Source organism: Gopherus evgoodei, unplaced genomic scaffold, assembly GCF_007399415.2.
Source record: "Gopherus evgoodei ecotype Sinaloan lineage unplaced genomic scaffold, rGopEvg1_v1.p scaffold_36_arrow_ctg1, whole genome shotgun sequence".
NCBI lineage: Eukaryota > Metazoa > Chordata > Testudines > Testudinidae > Gopherus > Gopherus evgoodei.
The window spans coordinates 2965910-2980649 of record NW_022060038.1 but is presented as its reverse complement, the minus strand read 5'-3'; the positions used below and the strand labels follow the sequence as shown (position 1 = coordinate 2980649).

At 48.0% G+C, this 14740-nt stretch overlaps 1 pseudogene; it reads right to left on the bottom strand.

Annotated features, from left to right (window-relative positions):
• Positions 1-480: 480 nt before the first annotated feature.
• On the bottom strand, positions 481-2400 carry LOC115641974 (annotated as a pseudogene).
• Between the last annotated feature and the right edge of the window lie 12340 nt (positions 2401-14740).

Here is a 14740-nt window from a genome sequence, read left to right as displayed (position 1 = left end):
ATCGTCGAGCTGTTGAGAGATTTTCACAAAAGAAACAGCGTAAGTACCCCACTGCTTGTTTTTAGATTTACACAACCTCCCGGTTCCTAATTTCATTGCACCCCATCATCAATCGTCACTTCTTAATCATTCATTTACCTGAGCAACATCTTTTTTCTTCACCTTGTGCTCTGGTGACTCCCTTGAGCTGCGTTCGTCTTCCACCTCTGGGGGGCTAACAACGAGAGGATTTCATGCTCATCGAATGCCTCACGAGGGTTTGGGTTTCGGGTAGTGGCATATCCACCAACGGCTGAGTCAAAGGGCCCTCGCTGGAACTGTCGCTCATGTAGCGCTTTCTCCACACAAGTCCAAAGGCCCTCGGGGCTCACACAACGTCCGAAGTGCTCACCAGGGTGGTGAAGGCGTCCATGTTTCCACGATTTCTAAAGCACGTGTTCTTGGTAAAAGATGGCCTCTTCTGCCCCGATTGCTGGGACTAATGGGGTGATAGTGCTGCACTCTGATTGGCAGAGGGCGCTGGGACGAGTTCTTAGAGGGGTGACACGACCCTCTTCTGGGCAGGTCACCCCACCCCAGAACACCACTGACTGGTCAAATCTGCTCTCAGGGCGGTGCTGTGTGGCAGAAACCCATCGTGATTCGCAGAGGGCAGTGGAGGAGTTCTTGGAGGGGTCACACGAACCACTTCCGGATGGCTCACCATGCCCAGGAACACCCCTGATTGGACAAATCTCCTCTCAGGGTGGGCCTATGGGGGAGAAACCCCTCCTGATTGGTAGAGGGCAGTGGGAGGAGTTCTTAGAGGGGTCACATGACACACTTTGCTTCCGGCTGTATGTCCTCCTTGACCCCGGAAGTAATATTCCCCATGGGTGGGACTTCCAGTGACAGGTGGTCAGGGCTTACGGTGTCAAGGGGCAGGTTTTAAGCGGCCAAGGGGAGGGGTTAGGGTTTGATTGATGGTAAGTCCCTTATACTATTTCCGGTTTCCATACTACTGAATCCCACCATGCCGGCATGCCCATTAACAGAAGGGGTCCACTAATTCCACCATCTCCCTAGCAACCAGCGGGCCTTGTAAGCATGGGTCAAATTGGCTGAGAACAATGGCTTCTTGTCCTGGGACACAGAGACTGATGATAAGAGACTGTCCTTGGTGTATGACGTTTAACCCCAGATTCCAAGATATGACTCTTTAGGGGCCAACATCGCATCGTTCCCCTGGCTCTCCACGAACAGATTGACTTTGTAAATGCTGCTGCCTGGTTTGGTCTCTTTTCCCCGGAGTGTTGTCCTCCCTCAACTGCGGGTGGGGTTGGCCCCCCTAAGCATCAGGTCTTAGCCTCTCTCGACAGAGTGGAGATCAGTAGCTCTTGTTTCCTCGTATATAAGGGTCCAAGGTGGAATAGGTGGTCATGACCTGTGTCACCAGCTCTGGAACTGGATGATGAACTGACTCTTTACTTGACAAACACTCTGATTATCCTCGCACGAAGATGGTTGCTTTTCATGCTGTACACAATTGGATTCATTAAAGGAGGAACCAGCAGGTAGATGTAGTCCAAGATAATTTGAAGCAAGGGAGAAGAGCTCTTCCAGAATCTGTGTATGACAGTCAGGCTGAACTCTGGCATGTAGAAGAGCAGGATGGCGCAGAGGTGGGAGACACAGGTGTTCAGGGCCCTAAGGCATTTTGTTGGTGACGTGATGCTCAGCACTGCTTTGAGGATCATCGCATAAGAGAGGAAAATGAGCAGCGAGTCCAACCTCACCGTTATGACTGTAAAAAACAAGCCATAGATGTTGTTGACTGTGATGTCCGAACAAACCAGCTTTATGACGTCCTGGTGCAGGCAGTAGGAATGGGAGAGGACATTGGCTCGAAAGAATTAGGACCGTTTCAGGAGAAAGAGGAGTGGAAATATTGCTGCCACTGCCCTTAGCACAAACACCAGTCCCATCTTGGCTATTCTCGGCAGGGTTAAGATGGAGGCATATCTCAGCAGGTTACAGATTGCGATGAAGCGGTCAAATGCCATCAACAAGAGCACAGAGGATTCAATGAATTGCAGAGAGTGGATGAAGAACATCTGGGGAAAACAAGCATCAAGGCTGATCTCTCTAGAGTTTAAACAAGAATAGGCCCAGTATCCTCGGTATGGTGGCTATCAATAAGCCAAGGTCTGTGATGGCCAACGTGGAAAGGAAAATGTACATGGGCTCATGGACGATTGGATCTGTTTTTATAATGAACAGAATGATTGAATTTCCTACTATGGAAATAGCATACATGAAGCAGAAGAAGACAGAGACCCAGAGATGGATGTCTTCTTGCCCAAGTATCCCAGTGAGAAGGAACACTGCAGGTGTGAATTTGGTGTAATTGACAGCTGACATCCCGTACTGGGCAGGTCCGAGAAGTTTTGAACTTTCCTTCTTGAAAGGAAAGAGAAGAGGAAAGTAGATGATATTTAACGAGACATCTTTCTGCTCTGAGTGCAAATCTAGGATTCCCAGAAGCTCAAGGAAGATCAGAAAAAACATAGATTTGGATTTACACCCCCAATAGGATATGCCAATAGGAAGACAGGCACTGTCAGACTGGATCCGACCCGCAGTCCTTCTGGCTTAGTAACCAATTACACATGCGTCAGGGGAAGATGGAGGAATCCCTGCAATAGGGAGCTAGGAGATTAACTGCTCCAAGGGAAAGTTTCCCCCAGGCACCCACTAGTTAGACATATTTTGTAGTGTAAATCCAGTCCCTCTTTGAATCCGGATAATCCCTTGGCCCCATTTATATCTAGTGGATCAGAGTTCCACAGCGTATTTGAGCACTGTGTGAGTTTGCAATAATGACATTCATACAGACAGGGTGTCTAGCCCTCAACTTCAAAGTATGGCCCATTGTATCATGACATGTGTGTACATATATGGCAAGTGCATGGTGAAAATGGTCATTGTGTTTATCTGTCCTGCATTTAAGTTATTCATAAACATGTTTAATTGCCTCATTATGTACCTTATCTTTTTTTCTCTGCTCATGTGGGTTCAAATTATGCCACTCCCTCTTTGCAGCACATGGGATAAATTTTCAGGGTCTGGTTCTGAATTCAATAACGGCATCACTCCAGATTCACGTGTGTAAATTCGATCGGAACTGGGATCTATTAACTTTCCCTTACCAAATGCTCCCAGTGATACACTCTGACCCCAAGAATTCCTCCAAGAGAAGCTGAAGTGCTTTTCCCAGCCTATGTTGACTGAATCCAGAGAGTTTGATCATCCTACAGGTTCCCCTTCATCCTCACAGGACCCGCATCTGCTCCCATGCAAGGGATTGTAGTTATCTGGTAAGCTACAAGCTAACATGGACAGTTACTTCAGCTGGATGAGGGAGGGGTTGGCATCGCAAATGGGTGAATAGTGCAAACACTAGGTTTGCACTAATATCCAGTTGAGTGTGCTAGTTACTTCAGCCATGCTTTTTTAACAGGTGATGGAGGTAAATTACATAAAAAACTATCACACTGCTCTTTCCTGCACCTCAGCTCTCCTCTTTGCTGAAACACAGACCAGCGGTTCTGTTTTCTCAGGACTTTTTGGAAAGTCTTGCACGGCTATTGTAGAGTTATTGTGTGCATGACCCTGAATGTAAGTATTACAAATGGCTTCTGCTCAGTTAGCAGGGATGAGTACCATACAGCTGTTCACTGAACAGAGAGTTAATAGCACAAACCCATTGCAAACAGTTACCACTGCTCCTTCCTGTAGCAATTCCAACAACTCTGCCGCTGGCTTTCAATATGCAGACATGTCATGAAATTTGTGTTTGTAATATTTGTATTACAATGAAAAGTTTTGACATAACATTCACACAGCTGTACTTTAGCACACACATGTCAACCACAGGTACAAACCCAGCCGGACCTATTGAGCAGGCACAGTGCTCAGGGCTACAGCCACATTGTGCGGTAGCCCAGGGCCCAGTCTGAGGGTGGGAGAATGGTGAGATTTCACCCCATGAGAAAGGAGGCTACGAGTCCTGACATTTGGCCCTCAGAAACCAGAGAAGGGAAAGAGTTGAACATAGCCCTGTAACGCTGAGGGGTAACTTCAGGGCAGAAGTGCTGGAGTCTTCAGCTAGTCAGGAAACAGAAATACAGGCAAGTCGCATCTTAGGCGCATTTAACATGCGCAAATTCATCTTTGTGCAGTTGGTAAAAACAGGGAAAAAAAAAGAAAAATTACAATATAAAAACTGCATCTGTAGTGCAGGCGATTGCGCCCGCCATTCAACTCAATGAGTGTTTCACCATACGTGGTTTTCGCTTTACGCGCTGTGACAAAGTTCCTCCTCTACCTTGGTGGGTCCTGCGCTTATTGGCAGATTTGCTCACCTCAGTGATCTTCCCCACAGTCTTGGTCAACTCCTCCTGTGTCTGATCAGGAGTTGGGAGGTTTGGGAGGAACCCGGGCCCGCCATCTACTCCGGGTTCCAGCCCAGGACCCTGTGGATTGCAGCTGTCTATAGTGCCTCTTGTAACAGCTGCATGACAGCTACAACTCCCTGGGCTACATCCCCATGGCCTCCTCCAAACAGCTTCTTTATCCTGTCGGAGAAAAACTCAGTTCTCGCTTTTTGTTTGGGTGCAGCAGAGTCAGATACTTTATTCTGTTTAGCAGCTACAACAGGGAGAGAGTGCACTAGGACATAGGGTCTCCCCTTCCTAGACAGGTCTCTCAACAGGTAAACAATTACAGCAAGCATTTATACTTTTGTTATAGACAATAATAAGCAACAGCTGCATTTTGTTTAGACATGGGTCATCCTGATATCTTGTTTTCCTCACTTAAGAGACGCCAGTCTACATATTGTATTATCTACACAAGGTCGAAAAACAACTTCTCACACAGTTCTTTTCCACTCGCCTCACACAATCCTTGCTTTTACAAATCTCCCATTATTAGGGTTACAGCTAGCCTAACTCTGGCTAACAGAGACTGTCATGCATTAAGATCCCCTACAAATCCATGTCAGTTCTTTCTGTACTTCCACAATCCTCACCACAGGATCTTCCTCCTGATGTCTGATAACGCTTGTACTCCTTAGTCCTCCAGCAGCACAGCCTCTCACTCTCAGCTCCTTGTGCCTCTTGCTCCCAGCTCCTCACACGCACTTCCTCTCCTCTGGCTCCTCCCTGCCTGACTGGAGTGAGCTCCTTTTTAAACCCAGGTGCCCTGATTAGCCTGCCTTGATTGGCTGCAGATGTTCTAATCAATGTAGTTATCTCCACTGCCTTCTTGAAAGATCTTAATTGGCCCCAGGTGCCTTGATTAACCTGGAGCAACTGCCATTTGGTTACCATGGTCCTAAGGATTTGTTTAGCCTGGGGCTTACATACCTGTTTCTCAGTACTTTACTGTAGCCATCTGGCCTTGCCCCATCACAGCGCTAACCGTGGAACGGAACCCTCATATAAAATGAGACTTGCTTGTGTGCCCTCAGAGCAACTCAGCTCTGAATTCCTGCATCTACAATCAAGCCAAAGAGTAAAATTGTTGAAAATGCATTTGCTGATTGAATTTCCAGCAGCAAATAGACCTGATCATCACTGGGATGCCTGGGGGTTTCAGCAGGGCCACCAGATTGGTGCTTGCAAGCCTGTAGCAAAGTGGTCACCCGCTTTGGCTCAGAAAGGGATAAAGCTAGACCTGGGAGAGGGGTGGGGCTGCGAACTAAAGGTTCGCTGGGCCATGTCCAAATCAGGCAGCAGCTGGCCCTATAAAGGGGCTGCTAGGCTGGAGCTCAAAGTCTCTCTCTCTAGAGGTTGAGAGGGATGGGCCTGGCTGCTGGGAGCTGAGCAGAGTACCTAAAGTGGAGCAGGGCTGGGGAAGGGCCCGAAGAACTAGGGAGCTCCGGCCTGGAAAACCCCCAGGCTGCAGGCCTTGTTAAAGGCCCAGAAAAGGTACTGGGGTTGCAATGAGGCAGCCCAAGGGCAAGCAGAGGCAGCAGGTCCAAACCCTCCTTGCCAATGATGAATGGCCATTATGCTGCAGTCCTTCCCAGTGAGTGGGAGCTAGACGGGGACTGGCAGTAGCCAAAGACTGAGGTGAGGTGGGGATAGAGGGTTGGGGGTTCCTCGGGGAGGGGAGACCCAACAAGACTGCAGGTGGCAGAACCCCGAGAGAAGAGGCACTGGGGTCCAGGAGGGACACCGGGACCAGTGGCAAGCTGAGACATCGGCCTGCAGAAGGCGCTCTGGAGGCTGGTGAGCTAATTCCCTGGACGACCAGCAGGAGGCGCAGCGCCGGTGAGTTGCCACACCGGTACAAAGCCATTGAGGCTGAATGGGTGCAACTATCAAAGAATTGAGCAACAGCCATGGGGCCCTCATCACAGATGGTGTGGCAGGAGAAAGCAGTCTGAGGATGAAGATCAACTTCACACCTTGGCCCTGAAACACGGGCACAGCTGAACACTATGGCGACTGGGCCCAGGCTCACACACAAGGCCGGCTCCAGGCACCAGCTAAAGAAGCAGGTGCTTGGGGTGGCTAATACCAAGGGGCGGCACTCCAGACGCTATTGAGGCTGCACATCTGGGTCATTGGTGGCAATTCGGTGGTGAGTCCTTCAGTCCCTCTCAGAATGAAGGACCTGCTGCTGAATTGCCAACGAGGACTGGACCAGCACAATTGCTCTGCCTCAGCTTTTTGTTTGTTTGTTTTTTTGCCGCTTGGGGTGGCAGAAAACCTGGAGCCAGTCCTGCTCACACAGGGAGGTTTTGAGAAAAGGCTACTTCACAAGAAAGGGGCTGTAGGCAGCTTTGCCATCCCTCCTTGTCTGTCATCCCTCTCCTGCATACCTGTAAAGGTGAGCTCAAAACATGGGGAATAACCTACACCTTGTGTTCTAGTCCTATGGCCAAGCAGAACAGTACAGCATCCAACGAGTGGTAGGCTAGGACCTGCAAGCTGAACAGAGAAATTAAATAGTCTTTGAGCCCCTGGCCCTCAGCCAGAGTGGGGCAGGAACCAAACAGTGGGCTCCATCCTGCAATCATGGCAGAGCAGCTAAGCCATCCATGAGCCCCAGGCCCAACAGAGAGATAAGAGGAGATACATCTATCTCCTAGAACTAGAAGGGACCTTGAGAGGTCATTGAGTCCAGCCCCCTGCCTTCACTAGCAAGACTAAATACTGATTTTTACCCCAGATCCCTAAGTGGTCCCCTCAAAGATTGAACTCCTAATCCTGGATTTAGCAGGCCAATGCTCAAAACACTGAGCTATCCTTTTTGTAGACAAATCCCTGTAAGGGCAGGACAGGAAACCTATGGGTCAGCTCTGGCCAGCAATCAAGGCAGGTGGGCTAAGCAGACTTGTGGTCCAGGTAAGGATGAGCACCAATAAAGTCTAGGAGCTAGAGACTGTGGGAATGGGGTGCAGGGTGGATGTGGGTCTGCTCAACTCCTGTGTCCCAGCAAAGGGCCTGAACACTTGTCTTGTATCAGGCCACTTCCCAGATGGTTCCATGGTTTCCCTGCGCTGCTTCCTACTCTCCTACTCACATGTTCCTGTGCCCATCATCTCAGGGAATGCTGGCCATAGGCAGGAACCCCAACATCTCCTAAGAGTCTCAGTTGGCCAGCTGCCCAGGGAACTGTGGCCAGTCCTCAGGAGGCAGCCCTGGAAGCTCCTCTGCTTCTGTCTCCTGTGGTGGCTCCAGACCAATTGAGCTGCGGGGCCCATCTATGGTCCTTCCCCTTCCTGTCCTGCCCTTCCGCTTCCAGCACGGCAGATGTGCCCCTTGTTTGGCCCACTAGCAGGTGTGTTCTGGTCTCTCCTTGTCACTCTCTGAGGGAGGCCACACCTCCCTGCTACAGGGGCAAACAGATGAAAAGATCCTCTCAGAGACAGAGGGAAACTAGGATGTGCCCCAAGAGCTCCGTGGCTTCCCAAAGGAATGTAAGTTGGGCCAGTTCTGTTCCTTTATCTCCAGAGCAAAACCTATCTAGCTTAGCTTGTAGTGATACATGAGATAGATGAGTGTAGACTTGTGACAGCTGCCTGGTATTTTAAAACAATTTTCTTTAATGCTTTGTGCTGTTCGCTAATAAATCGACTAGTTTTAAGGAAGCTGATGCTAACTGTATAGCTCTGGTCATAAGTGCCCAAAGGGAAAAGATTGAGGTGTCCAGTTGAACCTGCTTGGTGATAAGCATTTAGCATAGATGGGGTGATGTTACCAGTTGGAAGAGTGGGACAATTGTGAGATTCCCCAAAGATAGGACAAGATCTGGTTTAGAGGGTAGGTAGATAATATATCTTGGATTTATTGTGACAATCCCGATTCTTCTTGGCCTTCTATCCTTGTTGAGTGCCTGTCAGGTTTCAGAGGAGTAACTTGTTCAAGTTTCATGCAAAATAACCTGCAATAGGGGGGTAGTGTGATAGGGGCTGGGAAGGGGGACAGTCCCTAGACTAGGGAAAGGGGCAGCAGTGGGGGCCCTGCAGGTGCAACACACACACCTTCCCCAGGGATTTCCTGGCTGCCCATAGACAGTTCAACACCCTCCTGCCAATGGAGCCTATACAACTCTATTTTTGAACAGCAAAGAGAAAACTTAAACAAGACTTAGGATGCTGATATTAAACCTGTCCCCACTCCTCTTATTTTCACAGGACTCTGGCATTTGAGCCCCTGGTCTAACGAGTTTTTTGAAGCTGAGGATGACCCCCTTATTTGGGCCAGGTTAAGCACAGTTTCTCTCCCCTTCGTTTGTACAATAAAGACAATAACATTTAAAACATTTCACTACCCCTGCATTCAGCACTGCAGTGATTTGTAAGCTAAGACCAGCCACAATTGATCACTTTGAGCAACACCGCTCTATCTACTGGATACCTAAACAGACTAGGTGTGTTCATGTGAATACAGTTTCCTTCTGAGGTCTCTCCCCCTCCCGGATAGCTGTTAGGGGAGAACTCATTCAGAACCTGCTTACAAAGGCTTATGCACCGAATAGTATGCTGGGGTCACATGACGTAGAAGGGGACTGAGCTCATTGACCTAAGTGGTCACTTCCAGGACTATGTTTCTGTGAGTCACATTTGCCCATTTTACATCACACCAGGAGATCACATGGAGTTACTTGTCAACTGTGACCCAGCTCTGTGCCCTAGCTCTGTGCCCTGGATCATGGATTTGTCCCTACATCGATTCAGGGGAAAGCATAACACAGTGTTATCATCTGGAAAAGGCATTGTTTTGAGGCTCCCTTTTCATGATGTCAAGGAGTTTAGTTCCATGGGTTCCTGGTAATCTCAGTATGCTGAACTGCCAGCTGCCCCCTCCCCTGCCAATAACCCCAGGGAGAAAGGATGGTTTAGGGCTTAAAGTGCAAAACTGAGACTCAGAAGATCTGACTTCAGTTCCAGGCTCTTCCACAGACTTCTTCTGTGACCCTGGGCAACTCACTTAATCCCTCTATGCCTCAACAATACCTGAGCTCTTAGTGGTATGCTATGGCTGAAAAAGCCAGTACAATCCAGGAAGTAGAAACAGGGGAGTCTCTAGTAGGAGCAGAGAGGATATCTTACCTTGGTCTTTAGCACATGTGAGAATACTTCTGGGATATTGTGCCCAGTACTGGCGTCTGCAGTTGAAGAAGGAAGTTGATAAATTGGAGGGGGTTCAGAGAAGAGCCACATGAATGATTAAAGGATTAGAAAACCTGCCTTACAGTGATAGACTGAAGAAGCTCGATCTATTTAGCTCAATGAAGAGAAGGTTAAGGGGTGACTTGATCACAGTCTGTAAGTACTTACATGAGGCATAAACATTTAACAATGGGCTCTTCGGTCTAGCAGAGAAAGTTATAACATGATCCAAGGGCTGGAAGATGAATTAGACATATTCAGACGGGAACTAAGGTGTCATTTTTTTTATTTTACATTTTTAAGAATGAGGGTAATTAACCATGGGAACAATTTACCAAGGGCCATGGTTGATTCTCCCTCACTGACAATTGTTAAATCAAGACAGGAGGTTGTTCTAACAACTGTCCTCTAGGAGTTATTTCAGGGGAGGTCTGGCCTGTGCTATGCAGGTGGTCAGACTAGGTAATCACAGTGGTGCTTTCTGGCTTTGGGAACTGCCCAGTGGTGTTAGTAGCATGGCCTGCTGCACAGGGAGTTGTACTGATAAATATATTATAGATTGAGAAGTACTCAGATGGCACAGTAACTTGGGCTATAGCTAAGTGCCTCTCCTACCCTCCAGGCCCATCCTCCTCCTTTATTCAGGAGTTCTCCACGACCTCCTTGCTGGGGTCTGCATTGGTTCAGGTTTACCATATCCCCGGCTCATTTTCCCCTTAGATCCAGCCACCCCCTTTCCTCCCCTCCTCCTGAGGCTCTTCCCTCTTTTCCTCCTCTTTACCTCAGGCCTTGCTGTGCTAAGAGCTGACCAATGATCCAGGCCACTGTTGGGAGTCCCAGAATCTCCACCTTCAATGTGTGGTGTGTCCTGGTGGGTGGGAACACAAGCTAGGGGATGCTCTTGGGTCTCCTCACCCTCCTGCCCAGGGAAGGTGGAACATCAGAACTCTCTGGACACCTCTTGCCATGACAAGGCTCCAGCTTCCAGCCTGGGCAGCGTCGGGGCCATGGAGGAAGAGGTGGGTCCTCAAGTGGAAGAAGAGAGGCAGGGGTGGTGCCACTGAAGGGGGACAGGGCTCCTCCATGTGTCTCATTTTGACTTTTGAAATGGTGGTCATCCTACTCCGAATGGGCTGAGCTGGCATAGGAACTAGCTGGGCCTTTATGGAGGAGCTGAGGTCATTTCCAAATCTTTGCATTACTGGGGCAGTACAAATGGAGGAGAGAGGGAGAGAATCTGGGCCTGAGTCTCTTTTGAGGACTCCTGTGCATCAGACCGTCTCTCACACACACAGCTCTGGGCTCAGCGGGTGTGCGGCATGCACAGCCGTCAATGCAGGAGCAGTGGGCTGCCTGAATGTCTGCCACTGGGGCTCCTGCATTAATCACGTGTCAGATACAACTCAGTCACAAGCACACTGATGAGGGTGTAGGGGAAGGGTGGGTGTCTGTGCCCCTTGAATAGCCTGTCCATGACTCCTGAAGCACTACTGGATCACTCAGCACCCAGAGCTCTCAGAAAGAGCCAGGACTGCAATTGCATAAAAGCTGTGCAACTTGTTTCACAGCCCGTAGATTTTTAACTGGAGATGGGACAGGGACAGGCCACGTGCAAGGGAAACAACATCCACACCGCTTCTCTTGATTAATTATATCAATGGGAATTCTGAAGTCTGAGCAGCCACCGATATAGCTCCACTGTTCCCCTGGCTCTCCACAAACACAATCCCTTTGTAAATGCCACTGCCTGCCTAGCTCTCCTTCCTCCCTGATATTTGCAATGAAATGTGCACACAGCACCATAGCAAATGGATCCATGTACAGACAACAACAACTTTTTATCATGTTATGTGAGCTTAACAGAAATCCATCAAAATGCACAGCACCATTTAAAGTCAAATCCACAGCCCCATCTGAGGACTGGATCCATCTGGACGAATCAGCTTGGCTAGTCATTCATTGCTGGGAGTAGAATGTGCACAGAAAGATTTTTCCCTAAAGCTTCCAATTCCTCTCCCCTACATACTTCCACACACACTCCAGCATGGCACACGACCCCATTTGACAACATCTGAACCAGATGATCTAATGGCACCTTATGGCCTCAAACTCTATTACTCTGTGAATCATTGTCTTGAACGGCTCGTTATCTTGGATACAAAAGTGAACAAATTGCTCCTCTGAATGCTGACAGGCACTCAACAAGGGTAGACGCTGGCCAAGAAGAATCAGGATTGTCACAGGATCTTCCCATGTTTGCCCCTTTTATGTGGAAGCAGCCTTTGCTGAAACCTGCGTGAGCCTGGGCCCAGTCACCACAGTGCTCAGCCATGTTCGTGATACAGGGCCAAGGTGTGGAGCTGATCTTTTCCCTCAGACTGCTTTCTCCCAGCAGGATATCTAAGATGATACCTCCATGGCTGTTGTTCCACTGTTTGGCAGTTAGACTCAACACGCCCCTCAGAAATTCTTTCCTTTATTGCCTGTCAGTTAGACCCATTCCACTTCAGTGGCTTGGAAACACCAGTCCGGTGACTGTGCTGAATCTCCCAGCATCCCAATGATGCTCCAACACTCGCCTCATAAAACCACTACCTACTGCATTATTGTCACTCCCCCACATCCCCCATAGACTACCCATAGCCAAGAGTGATCAGCTCCTATTGTCTAGCCTAAAGAAAACCCTTGAGTCATCAGTTTACCTATAAACAAATTGAGTGTAATGAATAAATAGCCAAGCTGATTCCTCCAGACTGATCACTACTTCCACACACACTCCCACATACACCAAGGGACTGGAGTCACAGGGCTTCCTAGAAGGAGCTGTCACAGGAGGCTGTGGTAAGAGGCCTTTCATACACAAATGTGAGGGAAGTTGTTCTGTGTAACACTGACATAGCCCTGATCCTAGGATCTCAGAGCACTTGGAATTTATTTATCCTCCCGCCACTTCTGTGAGGCAAGGAAGGGCTATTATCCACCTATGCAGAGGCTCCCATGGCTTTCCCATGGCCACACAGGGGAAGGATATCAAACCCAGCCTATGAATATAATGTAACTGGAATATGCTTTATGCAAAAGGTCTCTTGTATAGTGTCATTAGAAAACTTGTAATCTACTAAGTGTGTTCATCCCATTTGTTTGTATATATTAGTTCTATGTTTGAAGTTAGGAGAATGAGATATAAACCTGTATCTCTGATGTAAAAATATCAAGTGGAAGCCATTAAGGTTGCTTCAGAAATCAATGAACTGTGAATGACTCTGTTTACTTGCAAGCCTGTCTGTGTACATGAGGGCCAGCCCAGGAGGAATGGAGACTAGAGGTCTCAGAGACATGTGACCATGTAACATGACACTGGAATCCATCTTAATCCTTGTACTTTTCCATGGAGGAGGCAGGGTTGGGGACAGGCACAGACAAAAGGTTCCTGCCTTGTGCCAAAGCTATAAAAGGGGGTGAAGCGGACAAAGGAGGCTGCCAGTCATGAGAAAACTCCTGTTTATCACCTGAGAGGTGTGCTGGAACTAAGAAAGACTGTACCGGGGAAAGGATTGGGTCCAGGCTAGGAGAGAGTCCAGTTTGTAAAGTAAGCTTATTGGAACATCTTTGAGGGTGATATATTACCTGTAATCATTTTCTGAATGTATTAGTCTTAGACTTGCAAATTTGTTTTATCTTGCTTTTGTGACTTACTTTGTTCTGTCTGTTATTACTTGAAACCACTTAAATCCTACTTTTTATACTTAATAAAATCACTTTTGTTCATTAATAAACCCAGTTTAAGTGATTAATACTTGCGGGAGCAAACAGCTGTGCATATCTCTCTATCAGTATTATGGGGGGGGGGCGGACAATTTATGAATTTACCCTGTGTAAGCATTATACAGAGTAAAACTGATTTATTTTGGGTTTGGATCCCATTGGGAGCTGGGTGTCTGGGTGCTGGAAAAAGGAAACCTGCTAATCAGTTTTCAGATAAAACCTGGCTCAGAGGTTATGATACCAGTTAGCTCTGTGTTCTTGAGGAACTACGGTGCAGTGTCCAGCCTGTATGACTCATGAAAGATACCCACCCCACACACACACAAGCCTCTGCTTAAACCAAAACCCATCAGAGAAAAGACTTGCAGAGAGCAATGAAAGGTAGATGGAAGACACACCTAGATCCCTCCTGACAAGAGTGACAAGATTAAGACATCTCCATTAGCATACAGAATGAAGCACAGAGACAACTCCCCTAACCCCATCTGCATGAAAGATGGGACAGGGATACATCTCAATTTGCATATAGAATGGAGAACAGAGAACCACACTGAACTCTGGGACCAGAAAAAGCAGGGAAGCACTGCATCATGGGACTCTCTGCTCCAGACGTTAAAGAATCTACACCTGCCCACACCCAGCTCAGCAGTTATCAGACCAATTCTAGTAATAAATCCTTGATTGATATCCAAAATGCTGAAGCAGCCTAATTGCATTGGGAGCTCCCTGGAAGAAAACACCACCCATAGCCAAGAGAGATAAGCTCCTATTGTCTAGCCTAAAGAAAACCCTTGAGTCATCAGTTTACCCATAAATAAATCCATTGTTCTCCCTTGAACCATTCTATTTTCTCTACAAAAATCCCTACTCACCCTCCAGTCAGTGTTCTGATGCTTAGATCCAAACTCTGCATCAGTTCCACTGGGACTCCATCTGCTGCTGACTGATCGTGCTGGGGGCTCTGCCTGTCTCCTGCCCTCAGGACCCTGAGCTACCGCCATCACCTGGGAACCCCGACCAGTTCAAGCTTCAGGGAGCAGTGAGATCTCTTTCTCTTTCTCTCTTTCTGTTTTCCTTTCTACCTTAGGTATTAACCTGTAATAATGTAGGTTATGTTGGTTTAGGCTCCTTGTGTAGTTATCACTAGTATTCAATATATAACTTTCATGGTTAAGCTGATTGCTTCTCTCTCCCTTGCTGAACTGTACTCTTGTGTGTTTTTAGCTTCCCTCTACAGCAACGCTTCTTTACCTAAGCTAAAGATCCCTGCAGCGCCCAATGTACTGTGGGGTTTGCTCAGCCAGTAGG